This window comes from Schistocerca gregaria, chromosome X (genome assembly GCF_023897955.1).
Source record: "Schistocerca gregaria isolate iqSchGreg1 chromosome X, iqSchGreg1.2, whole genome shotgun sequence".
In the NCBI taxonomy this organism is placed as follows: domain Eukaryota; kingdom Metazoa; phylum Arthropoda; class Insecta; order Orthoptera; family Acrididae; genus Schistocerca; species Schistocerca gregaria.
This window is the reverse complement of record NC_064931.1, coordinates 698713486-698731727: the sequence shown is the minus strand read 5'-3', so window position 1 is coordinate 698731727 and position 18242 is coordinate 698713486. Positions and strand designations below refer to the sequence as shown.

Genomic DNA, 18242 nt, shown 5'->3' with positions numbered 1-18242 from the left:
GAGCGGTAGTGAAAATTTATTGTACGGCAACATTTTGGAGACTTGTAACGCCTAGAAAACCTCGCAATGAGTAAAGAAGCATTACTAATCCTGTGCACAAAAATAGCGGTTGTTTCGTTACGAACCACTGACTGCATACGAGAGCCTTTACCACTAAAGTCGATAATGACTTTGGTAGTCCACAAATTACTCATTTATGCAGAATAGAATGTAGCCTGTACGAGGGGACTTGAAAGCTGCCTGCATGACACCCGGACCGTGTACTCTCTCCTGACAGTTCGTCGCTGTTGTTGCGCTATGGTCTTAGAGTGGGCCGACGCATGTAACTTAGGTTCTCAAGTCCTTAACTACACATCTATTTAACTGAAGAGAAGAATCTTTTATGAAACTTTGTGGCTCGTTGAAACGGTTTGTGTGAGAGGGATTCGAACCTAGAACCTTGCCTTTGGGGGACAACGCTCTTATCGACTGACTTTTCCTGGCAAGGCTCACAAACCGTCGTCACAGCCTTTCTTCCGACAGTGCCTCTTCTCCCACTTGCCAAACGTAATACAAGTTGCCCTGCATAACACTCTCTAGAGTGTTCCCACGATGATTTTTTTACCCTGAATCGGAATGCGCGTTGTTTTGAAACTTCCTGGTAGTAGTAGCACCCGTGGAAGAAAATAAATTCCGAAGAAATGCCTTAGCCAAAGAGTGCAAAGTGGAAGACCCATTCCAGGAACAATCTACGAGGCTGTGTTAAGCCATTTCTCCGCAATTTCCAGTGATTTAGTAATTATTAAATGAGAGTACAATAAACGGAAATTAGAATAAGCGGTTTATGTTTGTTGCGAATACGCGTCTTTGTGTCCGTGCCGGGCAGCGCTTAAGGATGCAGGCGACCGCGTTCTCACACCAAGTTGCATTCGTTTATCTCAAATGTTAATTCAGTTTGTTGTTGTTGTTGTTGTTGTTGTTGCTGTGATCTTCAGTCCAGAGACTGGTTTGATGCAGCTCTCCATGCTACTCTATACTGTGCAAGGTTCTTCATCTCACACTCCCTACTGCAACCTACAGCCTTCTCAATCTGTTTAGTGTATTCATCTCTTGGTCTCCCTCTACGATTTTAACCCTCCACGCTGCCCTGCAATACTAAATTGGTGATCCCTTGATGCCTCAGAATATGTTCTACCAACCGATCCCTTCTTCCAGTCAAGTTGTGCCACAAATTTCTCTTCTCCCCAATCCTATTCAATACCTCCTCATTAGTTATGTGAGCTACTCATCTAGGTTTCAGCGTTCTTCTGTAGCACCACATTTCGAAAGCTTCTGTTCCCTTCTTGTCTAAACTATTTATCATCCACGTTTCACTTCCATACATGGCTACACTCCATGCAAATACTTTCAGAAAAGACTTCCTGACACTTAAATCTATACCCGATGTGAACAAATTTTTCTTCTTCAGAAACGCTTTCCTTGCCATTGCAAGTCTACATTTTATATCCTCTCTACTTCAACCATCATCAGTTATTTTGCTCCCCAAATAGCAAAACCCATTTACTACTTTAAGCGTCTCATTGCCTAATCTAATTCCCTCAGCATCACCCGATTTAATTCGACTACATTCCATTATTCTCGTTTTGCTTTTGTTCATGTTCATCTTATATTCTCGTTTCAGTTTAATTTTCCGAACTGACCTACAAGCCAATTTTTGAGTAATTAATCTTCGGAGACGAGACTCAATATAAGTCTTTCCGCGGTCGTTAATGTGCACTGCTGGCAATTAAAATTGCAACAGCAGGAAGGATAGAAAATAACAAAATTTTGCGTATTACTCGTATACTGTGTAATAGTAAAAACACACGAATAAATTTATGGCCGATAACGTACAGGGGTTGAAGTTTAGAACACAGAGCTTACAGCTGCCAGCTGCCACCTGTGGCAGCAACAGCCACTTTAACGCTGCTCGCCGTCGTGTGGAACTAATCTTGTATGACGTAATTTCCCTGCTCCTTTAACGCTACGCAAGTGTTCATCACAGGTAGTGGCTGGCAATGTGTAGATCAACTCTCGACACCCGATAGGGCTCTGGAGACGGCACAGACTAGACACCGTCTATATCGAGATACGTCGGGAAACACGCTCTCTTCCCTTATCGTCACGGCGACGTAGAAAATAGGGCGCCGTCTGTGGCCTTAACACGTCAGAAATGTAATGCCTGCTGCCCAAAGTACCATCGATGCGAACCAGAGGCAGTCACGTTGCGTACTCAATTGCACAGCACGCCTTCGTGCTAGGTGCTCAGGCTGACGACGAATGCTATGTGGTAACGGACGAACGAAAAATGTATTGTCTTCTCGTGAGTCAGTCGCGCGGGGCTGTCGAGATCCTGTACAGCTTTGAGTACGGCCCTCTAGAACCTGCAGATTCCTGACAGTTGTGAGATATGAGACAAAGCGAGCTTTAATATCGCGGCAGTCTCGATCGGCCACCATCCCGTCGCTGTTGAATTGTGACAAGTGAGGGTAGATGTTTCTTCTTCATACGAGAGGCATAGCTCCATCTCCTCATAAACAAACAACATACAGATGCGATCTCAGACAGACTTTAGATGGCGCTACTCGTAGTTTATTTGTGCGGTCGCGCTGAAATTCTGATCATTTGTATGAGGGACGTTCAATAAGTAATGCCCAACTTTTTTTTCTCAGAACATATTTATTGTTAAAAATCAGAATTTGCCGACAATATACATCGACATGTCTTGTCCATGTCCTATTTTTCTACGTAGTCTCCATCACGTTCTATGGCCGTAGGCCAACGTTGCGAAAGAGCGTGTATTTCCTGCTGGTAATAGCTATTGTCCTGTAGGCGTAGCCATGTTTTCACTGTATGACTGGCACTCTCGTCATCTTCAAAGCATGTTCCCCGTATAGAGTCTTTAAGCGGCCCAAAGAGATGGAAGTCCGATGATGATGATGATGACGTTTGGATTGCTCGAGGCAAGTGAAAAATCCCTGACCCCGCCGCGTATCGAACCCGGGATCCCGTGCTCGGGAAGCGAGAACAGGACCGCGAGACGAAGAGCTGCGGACTGGAAGTCTGAGGGTGCCAGGTCTAGACTGTAGGGTGGATGAGGCAATGATGTCCAACCCAGTTTGGCGACGTGCTCACGGGTTCTCAGACTTGAGTGTGGGCGCGAATTATCGTGTTGGAGCAAGATTTGTGCTGGATTCTTACCCGATCGAACACTTCGAAACGGTTCTTGAGTTTCTTCAGAGTCTTCACGTATGCGTCTTAATTTATGATTGACCCTTTTGGCATCACATCCACGAGAATGACGCCATCACAGTCCCAGAAGATTGTTACCATGACTTTTCCGTAAGAGGGGGTCGTCTTGAAATTCTTTTTTTGTGGTGAATGAGGATGATGCCACTCCATGGACTGCCTTTTTGTTTCCGGCGCAAAGTGGTGCACCCAGTTTTCGTGCCCCGTAACGATCCGCGACAGAAAGGCCTCTCCGATGGTCTCAAAACGCTCCAACAAATCAAATCAAATGGCCTTTCTCTGAATCCTATGGTGCACTGTGAGCATTCGTGGAGCCCATCGTGAGCACCTTTTTGAAGGCGGCCGTGGTGGCCGAGCGGTTCTAGGCGCTACAGTCCGGAACCGCGCGACCGTTCCAGTGGCAGGTTCGAATCCTACCTCGGGCATGGATGTGTGTGATGTCCTTAGGTTAGTCATGTTTAAGTAGTTCTAAGTTCTCGGGGACTGATGAACTCAAAAGTTAAGTCCCATAGTGCTCAGAGCCATTTGAACCTTTTTCAATATCCGAGAGTCTCTCGATCATTTCAGACGCACTTCCAATACTGACCGACAACTGTAGAGCCAATTGTGGAGTTGTGATGCGCCGGTCGGCACGAATAATGGCATTCGCAGGATTCAGCATGTCTGGAGCAGTGGCTGTGACAGGACGTGGCTGATAATGGAGCTCTGTTCCTGCATTTCCAGAGGCTGTAACTTTCTTTACCCATTGCCCAACTGTACTCCTATTAACTGCAGCATCGTCATACAGTGCACACAAACGTTTATGGATGTTCACCACGGTTACCTTTTCTGCACACAAGAATTCAATAACAGCACGTTACCTGTAACGTCGTATGTAGACGCCATTTTCACTCGGTGCTCCGGATCTGCCATCTGCCAGGACGGTTCGAAACTTCACCAGCGCACAGAACAAACATCAAATGTGAAGCACCAACAAGGACGTTTGTCTATGTGTATTAGTGGCTTTTAAAAAAGAAAAATGTGGGGCATTATTTATTGAACGCTCCTCGTATAAACATCCGAGTAGTGTACATTGTGCCAATTTAACGCTGATTGCGTGCCACCTTAGTGGTACTGCAATTTTTAATGACCAGCAGCTTTTTCAGTCGTGGGGGCGCTCTAGGTGGGTGCGATGGCTCTGATTTAAAACTCAGATATTGATTACATCAGGTGATAACGACGAAAGAGATACAGAGCTCTTATTATCGAGAATAAATGTGATACCGGAAATATCTGTGAGAAGCCAAAACTGTCTTGTTATCATCCTTTAATTCTAGCCGTGTTCTTATACAAGTGGTAATGGAAGCACGTTACCGTTACTGCAGGAACTTTGTAGCTTAATTTTCACTTTACAGACCATTTGAAGATATTGTTTCAATCTAAAAATATCAGCTTTATACCACTAACCCTAGTATACGTGACAACCTAGACATCTCAGATATTACACCGTAGCAGTAAAAGGGACTAATAAAGTGATTCGATTCAGTCACACTACTGTTCGTGTCTTTTTCATGTCCTTAACGTGCTTCTCGCAGACATCTGAAAGCATGTAACGTGTAATAATTCACGGAAACGAAAACACTTTCACTGTGATGTCTTAACAAAGGACTGTTCAGATATCAGATGGCAGAACATAAGCAATGAACCGACCTTAGGCCATAAAGTGCGAGACATTATTATCAGGTTTTCTGCACTTTATGTCAAACATGCTCCTTAACGCTGATTTAAACAGAGAGCTCCTACACTATGGTTGACTGGACAGCTCCGCCAGAAAATAAAGTAACGTTCTTCGCATGGAATTTTCCAGCTAAATTCGAGTTCTGCCATTAATGAATAATTCAGACAACTGTGGAAAAGCGTGACGAAAAATGTAGACAACAACACAGTCACGCATGGGCGTTCCTTTGTGCGCAGCAAGTCTTATCCTGTACTCCTTTGGGAAAAAAAAACTGCGCCGCTTCGGCGTAGGAAAGATGAAGTCTGTTTCTGTTTCCAGATGTATGTGGACGAATTAAGAGCATTTCCTAACACCAATGATATATGAGACTATGATCAGTCAACAAGTATCACAATCGGAAAAGAGTATTACGATGACATTCACATTATACTTAAAATATATTTCATAAATCACAGAAGTGAAATCTATAAGAACAGACGTTTCCCAATTCTGTCTCGTTAGCGGTACACATCCCACTGAGTCGAAACAAAACCTATTTCGAGTAACAGTATATAAACAAAAATGGGCGCAAAATCTCCTAGCTGTTGTGGGCCAATCAGTATATTGCCCACAGCATCAAATACTTGGCGTATATTGTTCGTGATTATATAAAGAAACGCCTTAGTATTTACAACACCCATCGTAAATATTCTTCGTATTTCAGAAAACACTCGCGTACAATTACTCCAGTAAAGTGACCTACGACCTCATACAAGCCATGCACAGACGCGATGCTACCATTTTAACACTTTCGTCTCTCCATTGTCGTCCTGATGAAAAAAGAAACCGTTTAATTTATCAAACCGTGTACTCATGTTGTTCGACAGATGTCTGGAAACTATAGCAACTGTGGGACGGAACACAGGAGTCTCTCTCTGGGTTCACTCTGTGGTCCGTTGCTTTTCTCACCCTCTCTTTATTGAATTCTTGTTACTGTCAGTTAAATGTTGATGACCTATTGCTGTACTACAGATAGTCAATTTTTCTCCTGCCCTTATGTAATTCAAAGATAAAAGTACATATTTTCAGGTGAAATAAAACAAAAGCTGCAGGTTCATTCTTATAATAAAGTAAAACTAGACACCATCTACAGTTAACTACGCTATTTATTAAGAAAAAAATCGCGCCTTTACTGGTCTCTAACCCTTAAGATCCCTCTGACGGCTTCTCGTATTTAAAATTACTTGATATTGTACATTTGGTTTTCGCTACTTACCGCGAAACTTCATTGGGGTGATGCTGTAGTAAAAAGAAAGAACGATGGAAGAAAAACTGACAATTTTATTGTAAAAAAAACCTAGCAATTAATTGTAATAACAAATTGTTTACAGTGGCTAGTTACTATTTTTACTCTATTGTAAGAATTCGATTGTATTTTCACACAACCACGCTCTCACTATGTTAATTTTCGACAAAATGGCATAAAAAACTTACTTCAGTATGAAGACGTATCACGTTTTTCCTAGTTCAACACAGCACAAATCATAAAAACCCTAGACGACTCGAACTAGACATGAGATCTTGCGTACAACGTGTATAATATCCAGTTGTTTGATCGTATTTGTCCCTCTTTTGCCGTGTTACACTCTACGTGATCCGATACATTTCAGCTTTACATCTGCAGAACAAACTACCTAGTAACCTGTGTGTGATCCAAAACCACGTATCTTTTAAGAGGAACTCAAACTTATCGTGTTATTACAGGCATAGCTTCCCTGCCAGTATACTGCCGCTATCCTCTTCCTGTCCAACAGCGAACCAGACACTCTGTACCATCGTCAACACTCTACCAGCTTGCTTCATCACTACCCATTTTTCTCTCTCCTTTTTTTCCGTTGCCATTATTTTTTTCTTCCACATTTTTCTACTGACTCTTTTCCGGACCAAGTAACTTGTGCTTCATGTTCACTCTACTTTTCACCCTATCATTCCTGTTGTCTTTGCGTATCATTATTCCCATCTGGCAGTAAATTTATATTGTGATAAATGTTATGAAAATGTCAATGGGATTAAGGTTACTGCAATTCTTACTTTCGTTATCACTGTTACTCTCATTGTTGTTGTTCTTGTCATGTGCAACTCATTTCGTTATTTATCAAAGTAACAAAATGGGTTCTTCGTTAGATGTAATAGAGTTGAAAAGAAGTCTCAAATAATTTATGCTAAATTTGACGAGCTTCTATAAGAGGACTGTAAATCGTTATGTGGTACCATATAACGAGAATGCATTGTCTAAGTGAGTCTAATGAAATATCAACATTCTAACGTGCTACTGATATGATAACCCACATTTAAGTTGATCAAGTGATACAATGTTCAAGTGCAGATCTATGCTTTCAGGCAGAACTCTTAGTGTGTAAATGACCCGCATCTGGAGCAATCGAGACAAATCTAACCTCAGCGTTCGCTTTCCAAACAGTCAAAGTTATCTGATATTGACCGCCAAAGAACTGCAGAATCATGCGAATCTTTTCCTGAAATCGAACTTCTTCAATTACAACCCTACCCGACTGAAGCCACGATACCAGGCAAAGAGAGAAAGCTGTGTTCCACAACACGTTTTTCTTAAAGTAGTGCCCGTTTTTGTGCGGTCATCAATTTCGGGTCCAGTACATCGTGGCTTTGGAACGAAATGCATGCGTGTGTATCTTATTGTACAACGATTTTAGAGGCTGTTTTCAGCTCCGGCTGTATTTTTACGTATGGAGATACTGATATTACATCTACATCAACACTCCGCAAGCCACCTGAAGGTATGTGGCGGTGGGTACTTCTGGTACCACTAACTGCCCCCCCCCCCCTTACCTCTTCCATTTGCGAATGGCGCGTGGGAAGAAGGACTGTCGGTAAGCCTCTGTGTTAGCTCGAATTTCTCGAATTTTCTCATTGTGGTCACTTCGAAAGACGTAAGTGGGAGGAAGTAGAATGTTGTCCTACTCTTCCCGAAAAGGACTCTGAAGTTCAATAGCAAACCTCTCCATGATGCACAAAGCCTCTCTCGTAGAGTCTACCACTGGAGTTTGTTGAACATCTCTGTAACTCTGTCAGGTGGACTAAACGATCCCGCGACGAAAAGCGTTGCTCGTCGTTGGATCTTTTCTATCTCTTCTGTCACTCCTGCCGAGAGAGTTAGCGTAGTGGTTAGCACACTGGACTCGCATTTGGGAGGACGACGGTTCAAACACGCGTCCGGCCATCCAGATTTAGGTTTTTCGTGATTTCCCTACATCGCTGCAGGCAAATGCCCGGAGGTTTCCTTTGAAAGGGCACGGCCGATTTCCTTCCACATCCTTCCCTAATCCCAGCTTCTGCTCCTTGAGATCGAAGGGACATTAAACCCAATCTTCCTTCCTTCCTTTCTGTCAGTCCTATCTGGTAAGGGACCCAGATTGTTGAACAGTACTCAAGATTCGGTAGAGCAAGCAACTTGTAAGCCACTTCCTTAGTGGATGAATTACATTTTCTTAAAAGTTTTCATGTGAATCTCAGTCTGGCATATTATTTTCCTACTATTTGTTTTATGTGATCATTCCAATTAAGATCGCTGTTGAAGGATACTCCTAGATATATTACGGTAGTTACTTATACACAGTAGCGTCATCGGTAAACAACTTTAAAGTGTGAAATTTTCACTCTACAGCGGAGTGTGCGCTGATATGAAACTTCCTGGCAGATTAAAACTAAGTGCCGGACCGAGACTCGAACTCCCGAGTTCGAGTCTCGGTCCGGCACTCAGTTTTAATCTGCCAGGAAGTTTCAACTTTAAAGAGCTTCCCACACCTTCTGGTAGATCATTTGTATACTCGGACATCGTAAACAGTAACGGTACTATCACACTTCCTTGGGGTACTCCAAGAAATACCTTTACTTCTGTCGATTTTGTTCCATTAAGAGCGGCGTGTTGAGTTCTATCTGCAAGGAAGTCTTGAGTTTAGTAGCAAGTCTGGTCCGATGCTCGATAAACTGGAATTTTTTTCACTAATCGACGGTTTACAACATTGTCAAATACCTATATGAAGTATAGGAACAAGCATCAACCTGAACGTCGATGTCTTCAGCGCTATGGATCCTCATGGAGGAACAGAACGAGCTGAGTTCCGCAAGATCTCTGATTGAGGAATCCGTGTTGATTTTCACAGAGAATATTTTCGTTCTCCAATAATATCATAATTCATGAGCCTAAAACATGTTCCACAATTCTACATTTCCTTATTCTACATTATACAGTAACAGACCAAATACACTCCTGGAAATTGAAATAAGAACACCGTGAATTCGTTGTCCCAGGAAGGGGAAACTTTATTGACACATTCCTGGGGTCAGATACATCACATGATCACACTGACAGAACCACAGGCACATAGACACAGGCAACAGAGCATGCACAATGTCGGCACTAGTACAGTGTATATCCACCTTTCGCAACAATGCAGGCTGCTATTCTCCCATGGAGACGATCGTAGAGATGCTGGATGTAGTCCTGTGGAACGGCTTGCCATGCCATTTCCACCTGGCGCCTCAGTTGGACCAACGTTCGTGCTGGACGTGCAGACAGCGTGAGACGACGCTTCATCCAGTCCCAAACATGCTCAATGGGGGACAGATCCGGAGATCTTGCTGGCCAGGGTAGTTGACTTACACCTTCTAGAGCACGTTGGGTGGCACGGGATACATGCGAACGTGCATTGTCCTGTTGGAACAGCAAGTTCCCTTGCCGGTCTAGGAATGGTAGAACGATGGGTTCGATGACGGTTTGGATGTACCGTGCACTATTCAGTGTCCCCTCGACGATCACCAGAGGTGTACGGCCATTGTAGGAGATCGCTCCCCACACCGTGATGCCGGGTGTTGGCCCTGTGTACTTCGGTCGTATGCAGTCCTGATTTTGGTGCTCACCTGCACGGCGCCAAACACGCATACGACCATCATTGGCACCAAGGCAGAAGCGACTCTCATCGCTGAAGACGACACGTCTCCATTCGTCCCTCCATTCACGCCTGTCGCGACACCACTGGAGGCGGGCTGCACGATGTTGGGGCGTGAGCGGAAGACGGCCTAACGGTGTGCGGGACCGTAGCCCAGCTTCATGGAGACGGTTGCGAATAGTCGTCGCCGATACCCCAGGAGCAACAGTGTCCCTAATTTGCTGGGAAGTGGCGGTGCGGTCCCCTACGGCACTGCGTAGGATCCTACGGTCTTGCATCCGTGCATCCGTGCGTCGCTGTGGCCCGGTCCCAGGTAGACGGGCACGTGCACCTTCCGCCGACCACTGGCGACAACATCGATGTACTGTGGAGACCTCACGCCCCACGTGTTGAGCAATTTGGCGGTACGTCCACCCGGCCCCCTCATGCCCACTATACGCCCTCGCTCAAAGTCCGTCAACTGCACATACGGTTCACGTCCACGCTGTCGCGGCATGCTACCAGTGTTAAAGACTGCGATGGAGCTCCGTATGCCACGGCAAACTGGCTGACACTGACGGCGGCGGTGCACAAATGCTGCGCAGCTAGCGCCATTCGACGGCCAACACCGCTGTGCCGTGCGTGTGATCATAGCTTGTACAGCCCTCTCGCAGTGTCCGGAGCAAGTATGGTGGGTCTGACACACCGGTGTCAATGTGTTCTTTTTTCCATTTCTAGGAGTGTATTTCCGCATTCAAGGCTGTGGAATGCTCACTTACTTAATACTTGTCGCACGGAGTGGCCGCGCGGTTAGGGGCGCCATGTCACGGAGGTTCGAGTCCTCCCACGGGTGTGTGTGTGAGTGTGTGTGTGTGTGTGTGTGTGTGTGTGTGTGTGTGTGTGTGTGTGTTTATGTGTGCGCGCACTCGCGCGTGTATGTTGTTCTTAGCGGAAGTTAGTTTACGTTTGTGTGTAAGGGAGCGATGACCTCAGCAGTTTAGTCCCTTAGGAATTCACACATATTTGAAAATTTTTTTACTTAATACTTGCAACTGTGGAAGCGCTCTGCCTCAACATTTTCACAGATTTAGTTATATCACTCCTTTCATAATATATTCACTGTTCTTAATTACCATTTTTGCCTTTCTACACTGATGCAACTAGTTTATTCAGACCTGCATTTTATTAAAGGGAGCAGATAGCGTATGCACGGATATTTACGGAAAAAACGAACAGTTGTCGCAGTCATTAATTGAAAGTGCATAGCTGCAAGATTTGCTGAGGAAGAAGTGAGTTTTAAACTATTTCCGAATACTGTGATTCTTGAGTTTCTCCCGGCGTATTTGATAATCAAAATATCCACGGGTGTACTGCCGGTCTATAGTGTCCAACGGGCACAATATTTCGGCGATCAAACATGTCGCCATCATCAGGTGAACTGACGGACTGAGCTCCTGTGAACGTGCCGGCACGGAGATCCGTACGCTATGGCTGCTCAGGGGGAACTGGGTTCGGTCGCGGCGGCGGCCGATTTAAATACCCTCCGCCCGCGGCGCGCTCCCTCCGCCGTCCGCGCCCCGCGCCACGGTCTCGCGGTGGAACAGATTGCGACGGCGTCTGAGATGACGTCGGTGTGATGGCTCTGTCCGCCGTGGTCGTCACAACTATGCGTTTGCTCGATTTACTCTTGATTAACCCAATCGCTGGTTCCCAAGCCTTGCTAAGATTATAGCCACAGTCACGGTTTATGAGGTCGTCATTGGTGCGAATTTCGATGGCCTCTCTAACAACGCTGTCCCAGTATCTCGACGTCTGTACCAGAATCCTCATAAACCGTGACTGTGGCTATAATCTTAGCAAGGCTTGGGAACCAGCTATTGGGTTAATCAAGAGTAAATCGAGCAAACGCATAGTTGTGACGACCACGGCGGACAGAGCCATCACACCGACGTCATCTCACACGCCGTCGCAATCTGTTCCACCGCGAGACCGTGGCGCGGGGCGCGGACGGCGGAGGGAGCGCGCCGCGGGCGGAGGGTATTTAAATCGGCCGCCGCCGCGACCGAACCCAGTTCCCCCTGAGCAGCCATAGCGTACGGATCTCCGTGCCGGCACGTTCACAGGAGCTCAGTCCGTCAGTTCACCTGATGATGGCGACATGTTTGATCGCCGAAATATTGTGCCCGTTGGACACTATAGACCGGCAGTACACCCGTGGATATTTTTATTTCCGAATAATCTGTTTCTATTCACAATAACTGTGCTGACAAAAACTAAAATTTAATAAATTTTATCAGTTGAATGATGTCAGAAAGCAAAATAATGTAAAGAGCCAATCTGGGAATTTAAATTACTCACTCCACTTTTACTACTAAGCACTGGACGGGACAAACGTTCAGTGGATAGACGTTTAATTCAGAAGACGATCTTCTTACATTGTTTCTAGCATTAAACTGGATCCGTTTCTTTGCGGCTATTATGGCAATCACATGATGTATTCCAATAAAATTACAGGAATAATGTACCAAATTTGGCATTTAGAGTTTAGAAACAAGATATCCCCGAAACGAGACCACTTTTTACTGCAGTACCTGATGTCTAACTTTGCATTCGAGACATGCCAAATGTATAGGCAGACAATATCAAACAGAAGCTAAATTTTGTAATTTGAAAGAACAATTCTTCTTCGGAAAAGATTTTAACAGTTGTAACCCATTAGATATTAGGGTATTTTATGAGACATATTTGGAATGTTACAGAAATTTAGTTTAGCGTTGCAAAAGTTATTTCTCCATCTTAGGTACATGACATAATGAGTAGCAGTATACAAACATTGCTAATACGTGATGGAAGTGGCTTACCATTACCTTATTATACGATTTGATAATCGTGTTCTGAATTTCACTGTAATGGGTTTATAATAATGGTTATTGCCAAATGACCAACAAATACCTTATTAGAGAAGAGGTCCCACCAGCATGCGGTTTCTCGCGAGGTAGACTCGAACCCATGAGTATGCATATCAGACCTTATCTCGCTCAATAAGAATGCTATATTATCTTCGAATGCCGATTGCCATGCCTCTGAAAACACTGTTGTACAATAGGCTTAATCTCTTAATTTTCATGATCCGTGCACTAGGTACATACTGGAAACGGTATCACTGCTCCACAATCTAGCTCGAATAACAATTATCTAAACGTAAATTCTTTTGGGTTGAGAGGCTACGTCATAATTATTCTGAACGATAGACTTTTCGACACGTCTGCTGTGATCTTCTTCAGGATCTTGTGGTGTCCACGGTTGACTGAACATTGCCACAAACCACTATCGTGTTCTCTTATAAAAGTGAGCTTTTTTCCACGCGTATGCTGGGGAAGTCGCATTATTGGCTAAAATGCTCTGGCTACCATTGGTGGGCCATCGTCACTGTATAGTAAGTGAAGTATTCGCGTGCTAATGCTGAATAAGTGAGGTTACTGGCTGAAAATCTTGTAGCTACCATTGGTGGTCCATCATCATTCGATAGAAATGACTTTCTTCCCCCACTTTGTGCTGGAGAACAGTTATTGGTTAAAATTCTTCCTGGCGCTATTGGTGGGCCACCGTCATTGAATAGAAGTGAGATGGGGACAGCAAGAGAGGGGGATTGTTTATCAGAAGTATCATTGTCCGCAGGCGTTTTATGTATGTTAACACAATACGGCCGCGTATGTTCACTTCCTTGATGGCGGGGAGCCACGAAGTCGGAAGCCGGTAGCCGTCCTTTCTACTGCGATTACCTGCGTTCACCACTTTACCGTAGACAAAAGTCGTCTCATGGATGCTCGCACTATAAAGGTAAAAAGGCTTTTATTTTGTTTTTGCTGAAGAAGGATGCCTAAATACTATTTTCCCATTGAACCCTTCTTATACTGTCAGTGACCTCAGAAAGAAAGGGTAGCTAAATAGAGTGAGAAGGTGGTTCCTCTTCATTCCTATTAACATAAATAATGCTTCACTTAAAAGCTCTGTCTATGGACAACCTGTCATGGTCGTTGGCCGTCACTGCATTCTTTAATAAATCCAATTCCGATTCCAAGTTGTTGTCATCACTGATACAGAAGTTACTTGAAGACAGTGTTCAGCACTGCTTGCTCCTGGTCTGGGTAGTGGTGCGAAGTGTCCTCTAAATACCTCTTTGTTTGAGTACGCCTTCTATACTCTCTGTTTCCTAGAGTGTTGTCAGATCTTCTGTATACCGACACGTCTAGGAACGAGTGACCGACATCACTCTCGACCTCCAAGGTAAAGTTGATTTTGGACTGACTCCTGCTAAAGAAATAGAGGGCCCCATGAAACTCTTCTTCGCTGCGTGGCCATATAACAAATGCCTTTTCCACATAGCGGATCCAACAGGAAGGCTTTATAGGTGCATTACCTTATCCTTGTTGCTCAAAATATTCCATGTGACTGGAATAAATTTTGAGTCCGATCGAGCTATTTTAAATATAGAAGAGAATTTTACGAACAGTCTGACGGTGTTTCTATTGACCCTCTCTTGTCGACAGTAACAGCTGACATTTTTATGGCACTTTTTAAGCAACAGGCATTTTTGCACTGCCTGGCCCGACCGCATGTTATGCGTGACCAAATACAATAAATGAGTCGCCTTGTTTCATTGTGTGCTCTTTTGGTTTTTCCAAATATGTTACATCATATTTCCTTCTACTGTCGTACTGTGTATTAGAGTTTAAATACACTTGAAGATGAATGACAATATTGCGAAACCAGTCGTGGATTGAACAAATAATTATTACAACTGAAGCATATGTCATTATTTTTATCATGTCTCTCATTTGTGGATGTCCTACAAACCAAACTTCGTCACACTTAAGTGCTTGACAGAGGGTGCATAGAACACCTTTCAGACTATTTCTCAATCGTTCCACGCCTAAATCTTTTCGTGTAAGCTACGATTTCTCATATTTCATTTCGATGACCATTACTACCTTTGCAGATGGGAGCCAACAGAAGATTTTCGCATTCGGAGTAGAAAGTTGGTGATTGAAATTTCGTGAAAATATCTTGCCGCATCGAAAATTGTCTTTTTTATGATTGCCTCCCATCTCACTCATCGCATTCGTGACAATGTCTCACTTATTTCGTGTTAACAGAAGATGAGCTTTTGCGATGATCTCCGTCAATCCTGTCTCCTAATAATCCCATGCCGCGCAGCTGTACTCCAGAACAAAACAGACATGCGTTGTGTAGTCCCCTTGGTACATTTGTTGTATCTTATATGACCTGTGTGTTCTAGCAGTAATACGCAATGTTGGTTCGCTTTCCTTCCAACATTTTCTGTGTGATGATTTCAACTGGAGTTGTTCGTATTTATAATCTATAGAAATTAAGTTGAAGCAAGAGCTTTTAATTTTGTGTGATTTATAGTGTAATCGCAATTTAATGGATTTATTTTTTTATTTATGTGGTTCTCCTTATAATTTATACTGGTTGGGGTTAGTTGCCATTTTCGTAACCCTCATAAAACTTGTGTAAATCATTTTGCAGTTACTTTTGATATTCTGATGATTACTTGAGAGCAAACGGCGGCATTATCTGCAAAAAATCTAAGACGACTGCTCAAATAATCACCTAAATCTTTTAGGTACAGATTAACAACGACAGAGGGTCTACAATACTTTCTTGTGGAATTTCTTCGATTATAACTTCTGTTTCTCTAGATGACTTCCCGTCAATTAATGCGAAATGTGACCTTCCTGACAGGAAATTACTAATCCAGTAGCACAACTGGGACGATAACCCATAGGCAGACAATTTCATTAGAAGCCGCTTGTGAGCAACGGTGTCAAAAACCTTCTGGAAATCCAGAAATATGGAGTCAACGTAAGACCACCCGTCGATAGTACGTGTGGATAAAGAGCCAGTTGTGTTTCACAACAACGATATCTTTTTAATCTGTGCCGGGTATGTCAGTAGATCATTTTTTCGAGTTATTTGATACTGTTAGAACAAAGTACATATTCCAATATACAACTGCAAATCGATGTCAGTAATACGGATCTTCAATACTTCTATTGAGACAAGAGTTAAGAGTATTATCTATGCCGGCCAGTGTGGCCGAGCGGTTCTAGGCGCTTCAGTCTGGAACCACGCTACCGCTACGGTCGCAGGTTCGAATCCTGCCTCGGGCATGGATGTGTGTGATGTATTTAGGTTAGTTAGGTTTGACTAGTTCTAAGCTCTAGGGGACTGACGACCTCAGAAGTTAAGTCCCATAGTGCTCAGAGCCATTTGATATAAGGAGAAAACGTTACATCCCAGGATTGTGGGCATTTCCAGATGTTTTTTTCGTATTTGTCACCTTGTGATATCCTATCTACAGCCTTCTTCTCTCGGCCGCATCGGCTGTGAACTTGGCTTCAATATTAGCTGTTTAATGGTTCGTCATCAACGACGATGTCGTAGATTGGGCTTTGTAGCAGCTTTAACGGTACATTAGGACAAAGAGTGACGTTGATTCGTGGTAAAATCATAACGTCCAACACTTTACAACTGATGATTGTATAGAGTACATGTATCTGTCTTATCAGATGACGTCTTCCACTGTTGGGCAGTGTGTGGGCTGTGGGCTGGTCACTCCTAGGCTTTTGTTTCGTTTTAACGGTCGCAGATCGGCAGCAGGACATTACAAGGAGAGGGAGGGGGTTCTTGACCGTTCCTGCTAGTGTGACACCCACTGGTCAGTGACTCCCCCCATTTATCTATTTGCAGAGAACGTTTTACGGCAGTTTCTGTTAGCCAGCGACCGCACATTGAGGTATCTACGATTCTTACCTGTGGTTAGCCGTTTCATATATGCGGACAGTACCTCTGAGCTGCCTAGAAGCTTGGGGAGTTGCAGGAATTGGGAAGAAGTGGTGGCTATTCAACTGTTATCAGATATGTGCAGCACTGTCTTCCAGCAGTGATTGTGCGTGTGTTGTTCGAAATTTGAATTTCGTTGATGGTGGGTTAACTGCAGTTGATCTTTGGAGAACACTCTTGGCAATAGACGGTACGCGATCTTTGCAGCTCTCTAATATCGGATTTTATCTTATAGCGTAAGAGGTGCTGTGATCTCTGTGGGTCTATAACTTTGTATGTCCGAATGGCTTATTTTTGCTGCACTGTGACCATTGCTGGCTCTCATTTTGGTGGCGGGGACGTTTGTGCACACTCCATATCTATTTACGAGTCTTATAGTGACATCGCGCACTAATATTGCCTGGGAAATCCGTCAGATATCTCGCCCATCGTCAGTGTGCTCGCAGGATTATATTTTGTCTCTACGTTTTCCCAGATATGTCTAATATGGTTCACGTTTAACAAACAGAAGTGGAAGGAACCTGTGACCACTGGAGGTACTTTACTTTACATATTTTATGTTTACCGTTAGATACACGTTTAATGTTTCGTCAAAAGAAATCCAAAACCATGTTCTGAAATAGTGTTTTGTTTCTCCAGTAGATAATGCCACAAGTTGCTCCAAAAAATCGTAACACAACACACACACAAATGTCATATTAACAAATGTAAATCCACCAGAAGATGGAGGCTTAAAGCTTTGAAACGCGTCGTAGAGATAAATAAACAGTGACTGGTAACAGTAAACTTGATGTTTCATTTCATGTCAATAACAGTCACGGTAAAGCCTAACCTAAAATGTTCGCATTTAAAGTTAAACAGAAATAAGGTGACTTGACTTAATGTATTTTGTCACGTAGCCTGATCCTCTCCCTATCCTCCCAGCGGCAGAGTGAATCCCTCCCAGTTATAAAAGTGAGTGGGAGGAGGGGCTCCTTGATCCACACTTTATCGCCTGATATCAGGAGTCAGAATGTGAGTCAAGGTAACTAACCAGTGTGTGGGGATAGATTGTATTGGCCCGCTAAGAATGAGCATGGATTCGTTAAGTTGTATGTCTAACTTTTTCACATACGGACTAGTAATCCAGATAGATGCACAACACTCCGCTGCTGAGTGTACCAATACGAGTGCTGATACTCGAAGAGTGTCTGCTGACGATCCCCAACTAGTGCCATAGAGTTTATTTAGGATATTATTGCTGCTTCTCAGCTTAGCAGATGTTCGAGTCAAGTGCTCCTGCCGTACGTGATCCCTAGGTATTGTGAGGAAGTTTGTCCCCCTCAAAATAGGCATCGGGGACTCTATGTGCGTATCTATGAAAACCTGCAACGTCTGTTTTATTTGAGTTGGGTCATAACCTCCATTTATGGAAGTACATACTGAAGATCTAGCAGTCTGATGTCTCT

General features: G+C 43.8%; 1 protein-coding gene across 4 annotated transcripts in view; it reads left to right on the top strand.

The window, feature by feature from the left end:
* LOC126299489 (bestrophin-2-like) overlaps positions 1–18242 on the top strand; it is a 612660-nt gene that overhangs the window by 117882 nt on the left and 476536 nt on the right. The window lies entirely within an intron of this gene.